An 11,188-nucleotide genomic window follows, 5' to 3' on the forward strand; every position below is an offset into this window, starting at 1 on the left:
ATTTTAAATCTCCTGGAACACATTGACCAAGGAATTCTTGGATCAAGCCACACACTTTGGACAAGCATCTTAAACAAACAATTCATTGTATTAGTTAACATCTTGAACTTCCTTCTTTTGGGTTACAAGTTGTTGTTGTTGTTGTTATGTGCCGTCGAGTCAAACCAGACTCATAGCAACCCCTCCTTGGGTTTCCGAGGCAGTATCACTGCGGAAGTAGGATTGCCCAACCTTCCTTCCGAGGAGTGGCTGGTGGGTTTGAACTGCCAGCCGTCTGGTTAGCAGGCAAGTTTCTTAGCCACTATGCTAAACATTTACAATAACCTGAATTGTCTCACCAGAGCATCAAAACAGATTTTAGGCCAGGTGTGCTTTGATTCAAAATGGAATTTAATTTAGATCTGGGGCAGCCATTTTGATCATGTCAAGTGCCTCAGGTTTGGGGTTTGCTTATATGTTTTCCATCTTTTGATCAAGCCATTGATAGGGAGCACAGATTACCCCCCAAAGAGTTGCCCATCTTCTGCAAGGCTTTAGTGTTTCAAGGCTGCTGTATTTGAGCTTCTAAGACTGTTGATGCTAGGTCTGTTGGCAGACGTGGTCAAGCACAATCTGAGGTTACCTTGGTATAGCTTTAGGTTTATCTTCATGGTGAATTGCAATCGCTATAATTAAAATTACAATAATTAAAAGGAGCATGCAGGCTAGTAGAAAAGAGCATATTCCAGATATGATATTTTGAGGTAACCAACTAGAAATATCAAAAAAGGAAAGTGCAGACATAGAAGGAGTGGTATGTAATCAGGAGACCTCTGACATAGTAATGTCTTATTCCACTTCTTCTGAGGGGTTTATCCATGAATAGCAGAAGTTATTAGCAATAACACAAATTCCTCCTTATTGAGCTAGGAGGAAAGCAAATGCTATTCTATTATCTAAAATAATCATAGCAAGGGACTCTAAGGACTTCTGTTGAGCAGCCATTCTATTGGCAACATTACTAGCAAATTTGAGCCATAGAAGTAGATAGATTGCAAATAGAATTGCCTAAGGCACTTGACTGCTAACCAGAAGACTGGCGGTTCAAACCCACCAGCCACTCCTCAGAAGGAAGGCTTGGTAATCTACCTCCGTAGTGATACTGCCTCAGAAACCCAAGGAGAGGTCACTATGAGTCAGGTCCGACTCGACGGCACATAACAACAACAACAATGTAACATGCCATAAATGGAAACCAATGCTCAAAAAAATGACCAGCCCTACCTAGGTCTATCAGCAGCGGGATTATCTGAGAAGATAATTATTTTTCTGGTGGGGATATTCCTAGTCACTGTACCATAGTAAGCTATCATTGTATGAAAAGATACTCATGGGAGTACTTAGGGTGAATTGGTTTTGTATATTCCAACCATTTAAGTATGCCAAGGCCCAGTGATAGGGTGAGTCATCAGAGCTTTCTCTTAAGTAATCTGATCCTTCCCACAAAAGAACATATCTAGATGGGGCATATAATATACTTGAATCCAGTCTGAATATTAGGAAATGGAATGGACTGATTGGCTCTTTTGGGCCAGTTTACAGTCAATGACTCATCAAAAATGAATTGCTCTCCAAATTCTAGGTAATTCCAGAGTCAGGCACAAACTGGAGAATTTTGATAATTAATTATAAAACATCTATTTGTAAATGATGGATAAAATCAAGTGTTACAAACAAAAAGACTGCATTGTGCAGGAGAATTAGAACATCCATCAGGACTTACCCAAGCATGAGTAAGACTGAAATGGGAGCTGACAGACTGGTAAATAATTCTGAAGGTAACCATAATTTGATGTGAATGCTTTTCTAAATGGTTTTTCAAAATAAATATTAAAGTTAGGTATGAATTTATAATCTAAAACTGGTACAATGAGGAACTCAGTATGGTCTTGGGTAGACTGAGGGTGACATACACAGCTTTCAGTAAAATTACTAGCATTGGCTATTGATTGAGTTAATTTGATAAAAGCATGTCATTCCAAGTATCACTGATAGTTGTGGTAAACAGAAAAAATACTTATAAAAATTTTGTAATGGAGAAAGGTTAACTAAAGTAACATAATAAAGAGAAAACTAATGAGTATAAAACACATTCTCCTTTTACTAAGTTACTGGGAGATGAACCCAAGTTGGTAAAATAAAACTAATTTTAAAGGCTGTAAGTATTAAGTAGAGTGCAACAATTTGAATTTTTGGCATAAAGAATAAAAGTTTTAACTTATTTGATTAGGCTTAAAAGTATTCAATGATTTCCAAAGCTACTAAGAAATAATTACCACAAGTGTGTAAAACTAGTTAACTATTAAAATACTAGCAGTTAAGAAATAGAGTTCAAAATGTTCAGCAGCTGGTATGTAATCTTGTTCCATGTTTTTGTGTGTGTGTGTCAGTTGCTAGCTTTTGAAGTTGTCTGCATCTGATCACTAGGACATTTCAGTCTGAGTTTCAAATATTCATTTAGCTGACAAGTCCAGATAGGTGCTTTAGATTTCTTTAGCTGTGATAAATGAATCCAATCATTAATTCTTTCTAGTTTGACTGTACAAACATTTATTAAGAGAATTAGATAAAGCTCATTTCAGTGGAATTACGAAGAATCTTTTAGTTGGTGTCTTTTCCAATGAACATCATTTCCTGGGATAATATATTGGAATAAGGAGGAGAACCAGATTTTTGCTCCTCAAATGTTTCTTTATTTTGTAAAGAAATTTCTTAAAATATTGTACCAGAGATTGACTATATTTCAATAATTCAAGTTATACTAAGTTAAGATTGGTAGAGAGAGTCTAGGAAAGGCTTTCCAATAATTATTTCATAAGGAGTAAGTTTATGAAAGGAGCTCTGGTGGTTAAGGCATTGGGCTACTGACCAAAGGGTCAGGGGTTCAAACCTGCCAGCTGCTCCTCTGGAGAAAGACAAGGCAGTATGCTTCCATAAAAATTTACAGCCTTGGGAACACTATCAGGGTTGCTATGAGTCAGAATGAACTCAATGGCAGTGGGAAGTCTATGAGACCTAAAAGGAGAGTTTCTTAAATTTAAAATGACTAAGAGGGGAACTGTGTTAGACTGGGTTCTCTAGAGAAGCAAAATCAGTAAAACTTATATATATATATATATATATATATATATATATATAGAGAGAGAGAGAGAGAGAGAGAGAGAGAGAAATTTATCTTAGGAAAATGACTCACACAACTTACAGAAGCTGGCAAGTCTCAAATTCTTGGATCAAACTTCAATCTGGAGGCTTTTCCCAACTCATGTAGCTGTAGCTGCAGGGGCTGATGAGCTCAAGGTTGGCAGGCAGTATACCAGCTGCTGACTTTGATGGATGACAAATCCAAAATCTCCAGGCCAAATGGTGGACTGTTTGCTCACAGACAGTTGTAGGCAGCAGAACAGAATCCAGATCCACAGAAGAGTCTGTCTTTTCCCCAGGATGTCCATACATGTATTGGAAGCAGGCCACACTCCTAGGAAAACTCCTTTTCAACAGATTGGCTGCTCATAACATATACGTCTGATCTCATCACGGGAATAAGTACATCACAACTGCTTAAACACCTCAGAATCATGGTCCAGCCAAGTTGACACACAATCCAAACTATCACAGTCTACCACTTGTCAACTTGACAGTTGTACATGTGTTCTTAATCACATATAATCTCTAAATAAAGGCAATTATAAAGTCATACTTGCAGCTAACATGATGCACTAACACATGTACAACCAAAATGCATATTAACCCTGTTTACATTTCATAGTTTATAACACAAGAAAAAAGTATATTTGATGTACACATACAATGAAGAAATACAGGATTCACAGTACTCATTTCTGAAACTAGTTTCTACTTTCTTCCAACACCCATTCTGTATTTCCATTCCCTTCAGCAAGCATCTCAGCTGGTTGTGAGGTGACTCAAATCATTATTCTTGAAGGGTCTGGGCCATTAGTAGTCATATCAGAATTGGGTTGCTGTAGTTTTCCATTGACTTTAATCACAGGGTATGGTATAATAAGAGACATCCTAAAGAATCTCCTGTATTCCAGACATATTCTTCTTTACCTTTATCATGTAGTATCAATCCAATTTCCCTTGGTTATCAGGATCTATTACATCAGACAGTACAGAAATGCCCTTCTTTGTCTGTTGATCTAGAGGCATGAGGAAGCCAAAATAGCCGGGTGGCATTCTTAACTTCAAGTTCAATGGAATCAGTATTGTGTCTCCAGGTGGGAGTGTTCCTTCTTTTGGGACTAAGATCTCCAGACCCAGAGAGTATAGGGTCACAGGGACAGGAAGCAAAAAATTTCTGAGTGAGTCCCTAAGGGTAATAGTGAGTGGTACCACTAATGTTTCCACCCTTTGGTTCCTAGACCTGTGAACCTTGGCTATTAGAGAAACAGCACCATACACTGGATGCTGGATAAGAACATACATAGACTCCTGGAGAACACTGCAACAGGCTTTCAAGGTATTGCCATCTAGCCAGTGCTGGAATTGTGTTTTTAGTAGGCAATTACATCATTCGATCAAGCCAGCTGCTTCAGGATGATGGGAAACATGGTAAGACCAGTGAATTCCATGAGCATAGGCCCATTGCCACACTTCATTTGCTGTGAAGTGAGTCCCTTGAGCCGAAGCCATGCTGTGTGCAATACCATGATGGTGGATAAGGCATTCTGTAAGTTCACAGATAGTAGTTTTGGCAGAAGCATTGCATACAGCAGAGGCTAATCCATATCCAGAATAAGTATCTATTCCAGTAAGAACAAAACACTGTCCTTTCCATGATGGAAGTGGTCCAACGTAATCAACTTGCTACCAGGTTGCTGGCTGATCACCCCGAGGAATGATTCTGTATCACAAACTCAGTGTTGGTCTCTGCTACTGGCAGATTGGGCACTCAGCAGTGGCAGTAGCCAAATCAACCTGGTAAGTGGAAGCCCATGTTGCTGAGCCCATGCATAACCTCCATCTCTTTCCCTATGGCCACTTTGTTCATGAGCCCATTGAGCAATGACAGGAGTACCTAGGGAAAAAGATGACTGGTTTCCACAGAATGTGTCATCCTATCCACCTTATTGTTAAAATCCTCCTTGCCAAAGTCACCTTTTGATGAGCATTCACATGAGAAACAAGTATCATTATTCCTTTGGCCCAGTCAGAGAGATCTATCCACATACCTCTTCCCCATAAATCCTTGTCATCAATTTTCCAATCATGCTCCTTTCATGTCCCAGACAATCCAGCCAAGCCATTGGCAACAGCCCATGAATCCATGGGGAAGTTCCTGAGAACAGTCATCAATGTCTTCTATGACATCTAAATCAGGCAATGATCCAGCAGGAACAGCTGGGTTAATCCCATCAAAGTGAGGTGGAAGGGTTAATGGTTTTACAGTAACCACTTCAGATGGGAGGGATTCAACAGAATTCACAGGCTCTGTATCCTGATTTTCCTGACTATCTGTCGATATGTCCCCATTCCATTTTTTCCCAACTAGTGCCTTCACTTTAACTTCAGACACCATTCTGGTTTGGCAATTTAATTGGTGTTGTAATTCAGCCACCCTTAAAATAAGACTCTGGGTTTGGTTTTGGCAGTATTGGCTCTGCTTCTAGAAGAAATAAGGCTTTCTTTCAGATACAAATGGAAACACCGAGGTCTTTCATGCGGTGCTTGAACTGTGACTAGCAGCCCAGAACTTATCTTGCTCTTTTACCACTTTGTCTAGAGTAACTAGGACCAACCAACCAGCTTCTTTATACTCCTCATGCTGACAAAATTGCAGAAAAGTATCAAATATGCAATCACCCAAAGCCTCATTTCTCAAAAGTACTTGATCTATTGGTGGTGCTATTTTGCATATTAATGTTTCTACCTTACACCACAGGTTAGCAGGGCCCTCTTTACTAATAAAGGCAGAGTCACCACTGGAGAACCAAAACAGAATCAGTGAAAACCAATTAAGGAAGCTCATCCTTATGATTTTGTCTCTCTAGAATCAGTCCCAGTACCAAATGTGTTAGGCTGGGTTCTCTAGAAAAGCAAAACTAGTAAGGTTTGTATATACATATAGAGAAACAGAAATTTATCTTAGGAAAACTGTTCACACACTTATAGAAGCAGGCAAGTCCCAAGTTCTCAGATCAAACCTCAAGCTGGAGAGTTTTCACAACTCACACAGCTGCAATGGCTGAGGTGCTCAAAGTTGGCAGGCAATATACCAGCTGTTGACTCCAAAGAATGACGAATCCAAGATCTCCAGCCCAAACGGTAGATTGTTTGCTCATGGACAGTTGTAGGCAGCACAACAGGATCCTGATCTATAGAAGAGTGTCTCTTTTCCATGTCCATAAATATATTGGAAGCAGGCTACAGCCCTAGGGAAACTAACTTTCAATGGATTGGCTGCTCAAAACAAAAACATGTGATCCCATCTATTTGCTGTTTTTGTATGTTTTCTAATTTTCATTTATTTTGTCAGTTTTTTCTAGTATTGTTTTCATAAATTCTTCTAGAATTTTGCCTTGTTTTCATTAAGTTTGCAGTGTTTTCCTTCATCTGTCTCTCAATCCATTGAAGGCATCTAAATTTAATTCTTTTGAATTCTTTATCAGGTAATTCTAATGCCACATCTTCCTCCTGGAGGTTTTCTGGCTCTGTATTTTGGTTCCTTGTTTGTATTACTTTATCTTGCTTCTTTGTGTGAACTGGGATTTTCAGTTTTCTCCAAGACACTGTGATGTCATTTTATTCATACAGAATTGATGATTAAGTTTTGATGAGATTAGCTCAGATTTATTATTATTATTTATTGTTAACATTATTTGCTTTATTTTGTTTTGATATATCTGAGAAAGTAGGACTTGTGTTGTGCTCTATTCACCACTGTGGCAGCACTTAGGCATTCACCACTTGTCTCCTAGTGTGTGTAATAGAAGGTGAGAATATGTACACTGATTTCTGTTAAATGTTCACATATGGCAGTTGAGGATGAGTTGGCCTGGTATTGACTGCTATCATTGATCAGTTGGTTCAGAAGCAGGTGGTGGCCCTCAACCAGTGGGTGGAGCTGCAGGAGGTTCTGATGAGGTGGGCACAATTGCTGTCTCCTGCCAGATGAGACAAATAAACAAAAACACCATAATGAGTAAATAAATAAATAAAAACAAGAGAACAGAAATAACATAAACAAACAAGCAACCACAAAATGAAACAAAATAAATGAAAAAAAAAAAAAAAACACATAAAGGAAGGCAAAGAGAAAAGGGAAACAGAACAAAATCTGAAGAAGGAGAAAAAAGAAAGCAAGATAAAAAGATTAGTTAGAAAAATTCAAAAAGAAAAACAAGGTATGGAAAAAATGAAAAGAGAAAAAGAGAAGAAAGAAACAGGATGGGAATGAGGAAAAAAACCTGGGAAGGGAGAGAAAAAAAAAAAAAAGAAAAAGAAAAGAGGGGGGATAAAAGAAAAATTAAAAAGAAAACTGGTGAGGCAGGGCACCCAGGCAGTGTTCCTGCTAGCCAAACAAGAGGCAGGAAGCAGGTAATCTGATCCTGCCACTAATTCTTGCTTACCTAGAAGGGAAATGGGAGCAAGATGTCTGATCCCAATATAGGTTTCTGCTGACCAAGAAGATGTCTGGGGACAGGACATTTGGACCTGGAAAAAGTTCCTGCTGGCCCAAACAGTGGCTGGGAGCAAGGACCTGGTTCCAGAAGGACTTCCTGTGGGCCCCAAAATCAGCTGGGGACAGTATCTTGTACAAGAAAAAGTTCATGGTATACCAAAGACAGATGGATACAGGGCCTACTTTCTGAAAAAGTTTCTGCCAGCCCAAAGGCAGCTAGAAACAGGGCAGCTGGTCCTGGAACTAGTTCCTATCTACCCAGAAAGCAAATAGGACAGAATACCTGATTCTGGTTTAGTTCTTGCTGGCTCAGAAGGTGTCTGGGGGCAGGGCACTTGGTCCCAGATGAGTTCCGCCAGTCAAAAAGGCAGCTTGTAACAAAGCACCTGGTTCCATAGGGAGTTCCTGCTGGTCCAAAAAGTAGATTTAGTGTATCTGGTGCCAGGAAAAGTTATTGCTATTACAAAAGGCAGCTGAGTATAGGGTTCACTGGCCCAAAAGGTGGCTAGATACAGGGTGCATAGTCCCAGGACCAGTTCCTGCCTACCCAGAAGGCAGCTGGTGGCAGAGTATCCTGTCCTATATGGAAATCTTGGAGTCCAGAAGGTGGGTGAGGGTAGGAGATGGCTACCCTCCATTCACTGGGAAGGTGGAGAGGTGTGGGCTACATGGAGAACAAAGGAAATATTACACCTTTCTGGTGACCAGGCCCCAGTGTTGTTGCCCATGCAGTCCACAGCAAGCTGAGTTCATTACCTCATTGCAGTCCAGTTGGAACACCACTTGCTAATATTCAAAATGGCCATGTTGTCAGGCCAGTCAACAGTTCACAGTTCCATTTCCTCATTTGCAGTTTCCATTCAGTTTCTCCTACTAGTTGATATTTAATTCAGTTCTTTCTCTTTCTCTTCAAAGCTCGGGGTTCCAGGATTATTCTCTGTGTCTGTTTCAATTGGTTTCTTTATTTCCTTTGTGTGTGTGTGTGTGTGTGTGTTGTTATCGAGAGTCTCTGTAGCTTGTCTGCCTACTCTGCCATCTTGTCAGGAGTCCACATGCCATGGTATCTTCAATTGCTTCATATGCATGTGAAATCTGAACAGTGAATAAGGAAGAACAAAGAAGAATGTATACCTTTGAATTATGGTGTTGGTGAAGAATATTTAATATTCCATGGACTGCCAGAACAACAAATTTGTATTCAAAAAAGTATAGCCAGAATACTCCTTGGAAGCAAAGATGATGAGATTTTGTATTATATACTTTCATCATGTTATCAGGAAGGACTTAGTAAAGTACAGGGTCCACAAAAAGGAAGAAGACCCTCAACAAGATGAATTGATACAGTGGCTAGAGCAATGGGCTGAAGCATAGCAACAACTGTGAGGTTGGTGCAGGACTACAGTGTTTTTTGTTTTGTTTTGTTTTGTTTTGTTTTGAGTATATAGGGTCACTATAATTCAGAACCAATTGATAGCACCTAACACAACTTCAATTATTTAGCTTCAAAAGGGGGAGAAAACAACTTAGCTCATAAAAATGTCAAAGAGCAAACTGATGCTTCTGTTAAAATTAAAGCAAAGAGCTTATTGAAGGAATAAAGCAATTTAGAATTGGGCAGCACTTAGTAAAGATTCACCAAAGCACTGCAGTGAAAGGAGTTTTTCACTCAGCTTAAATATGGAAAATTCAGGAACTTAAAGGAAAAGAATTCTGATTGGTTGACAGTTACAAAAATCATATTTTAACAGACACAAGACATTGGCGAACTCCTTTACACGTTGTTTTTGCTAAACATAAAGTTTGACTTATTTAACAGCTAAATTTATGGATATTTTGAGGGCCAGCATGAGTGAATGCTCTTCATTGAGGGAGCATCCTGTGAGAGGCAGGGGAGGAAGGGAGTCTGAAGTCTTCCTGAGGTATGCTGGCTTTCTAACTTTGAAAGTTCAGTTTAGAATAAGCAGTAAATAGAATAAAATGGAGTCTGGCCTGCATCTTTGCCAGGAGCCTTTCTCCTTGTGCCAAGCATCTAGTTCTTTTAAGTTCCTTCAAAACACAGGTCGACACATACAGGACTTCAGCCTGTAACCAAGGTCTATCCTATCAATAATCAATATAAAAGCCTCATTTTAGAGTCACTCTGGAGCTCTGGTAGCATAGTGGCTAAGACACTTGCCTGCTAACCAGACGGCTGGCGGTTCAAACCCACCAGCCACTCCTCGGAAGGAAGGTTGGGCAATCCTACTTCCGTAGTGATACTGCCTCGGAAACCCAAGGAGGGGTCGCTATGAGTCGGGCCGACTCGACGGCAAACAACAACAACAACAACTGGCTCCTTTACCTTTTGCAAAGAGTGTCTGTCAAGTTGAGCCATACCAAAGTATTTAGAGCCATTCTCTTGCCCCAGGATACCATTATTGTGGTGATTCATGCACCTGAGATCCAGTCAAAACTCATAATGTGTTTTGCCTTTCCCAGCAGGCCTTATGTGATAGTAATCATCCCCAGTTCTCTGCTTTACCACTGAGGAACTACTTGTTCAAAGCAAATGAATCATTAAAGTTTCTGGGTCCAGATATTAAAGCTGCAGAAGACTTTTTTCTAATTACTCACCTCCCACCTCTGCCTTTCAGAAGGTTAAGATGGAAGAGTTTATTCTTCAGGCAAGGAATTAACCAAAAAGAAGAAAAATAATATAAGAAGGCTGACATTTAAAGAACACTCCATAAGTCAAAGAGCGAGCTCTGGTAGTGTCGTGCCTATGGCATTTAGTGGCTAACCAGAAGGTTGGTGATTCAAACCCACCAGCCACTCCGCTGAAGGAAAATGGGGCAACCTACTTCCGTAAAGATTGACTGCCTAGGGAAGCCAATGGGGGTCACTATAAGTGAGATCTGACTTGATGGCAGTGAGGTTTTTGTTTGTTTGTTTTCATAAGTCAAGATGTGACAGGTTAGCTTGATTAATTGGGCTGCCTGTGCACTTCTCAGGAGGTGAGTACTACAGTAGGTCCCCCCTTTTAACAGTGAGGACTGCTAAAAATAACATAAACTTACCAAAATTTGTACATAAGGTTTATTCTGAGCAGTGATTCTACATACAAATAGGCAGATCATTTTGATTCAAGACAAAGCACAGGCTCAAAGAAATGAGGCTCAAACAATAAGGCTTATAAAGAGGAGAGAGAAATATAGGTCATCCATTGATTTATCTTAATGTGATTGATTGAATTCTGACTTTCCCCCTTAATTGATATCAACTGATAGCAGGTAACTTCTCACCTGGCTGCTAATAATTTGGCCCTCTCCTAAGCTGCAAGAAGCTCTGGTGGCATAGTGGTTAAAGCATTTGTCTATAAACCAAAAGGTAGACAGTTGAAACCGACCAGCCACTCCACAGGAGAAAGATGAGGCAGTCTGCTTCCATGAACATTTACAGCCTTGGAAACCCTATGAGGGCAGTTCTATTTTGTCCTATAGGGTCCCTACAGTCAGAATCCACTCAATG

Source organism: Orycteropus afer, unplaced genomic scaffold (genome assembly GCF_000298275.1).
Source record: "Orycteropus afer afer isolate SDZICR_OR568_19922 unplaced genomic scaffold, OryAfe1.0 scaffold00274, whole genome shotgun sequence".
NCBI lineage: Eukaryota > Metazoa > Chordata > Mammalia > Tubulidentata > Orycteropodidae > Orycteropus > Orycteropus afer.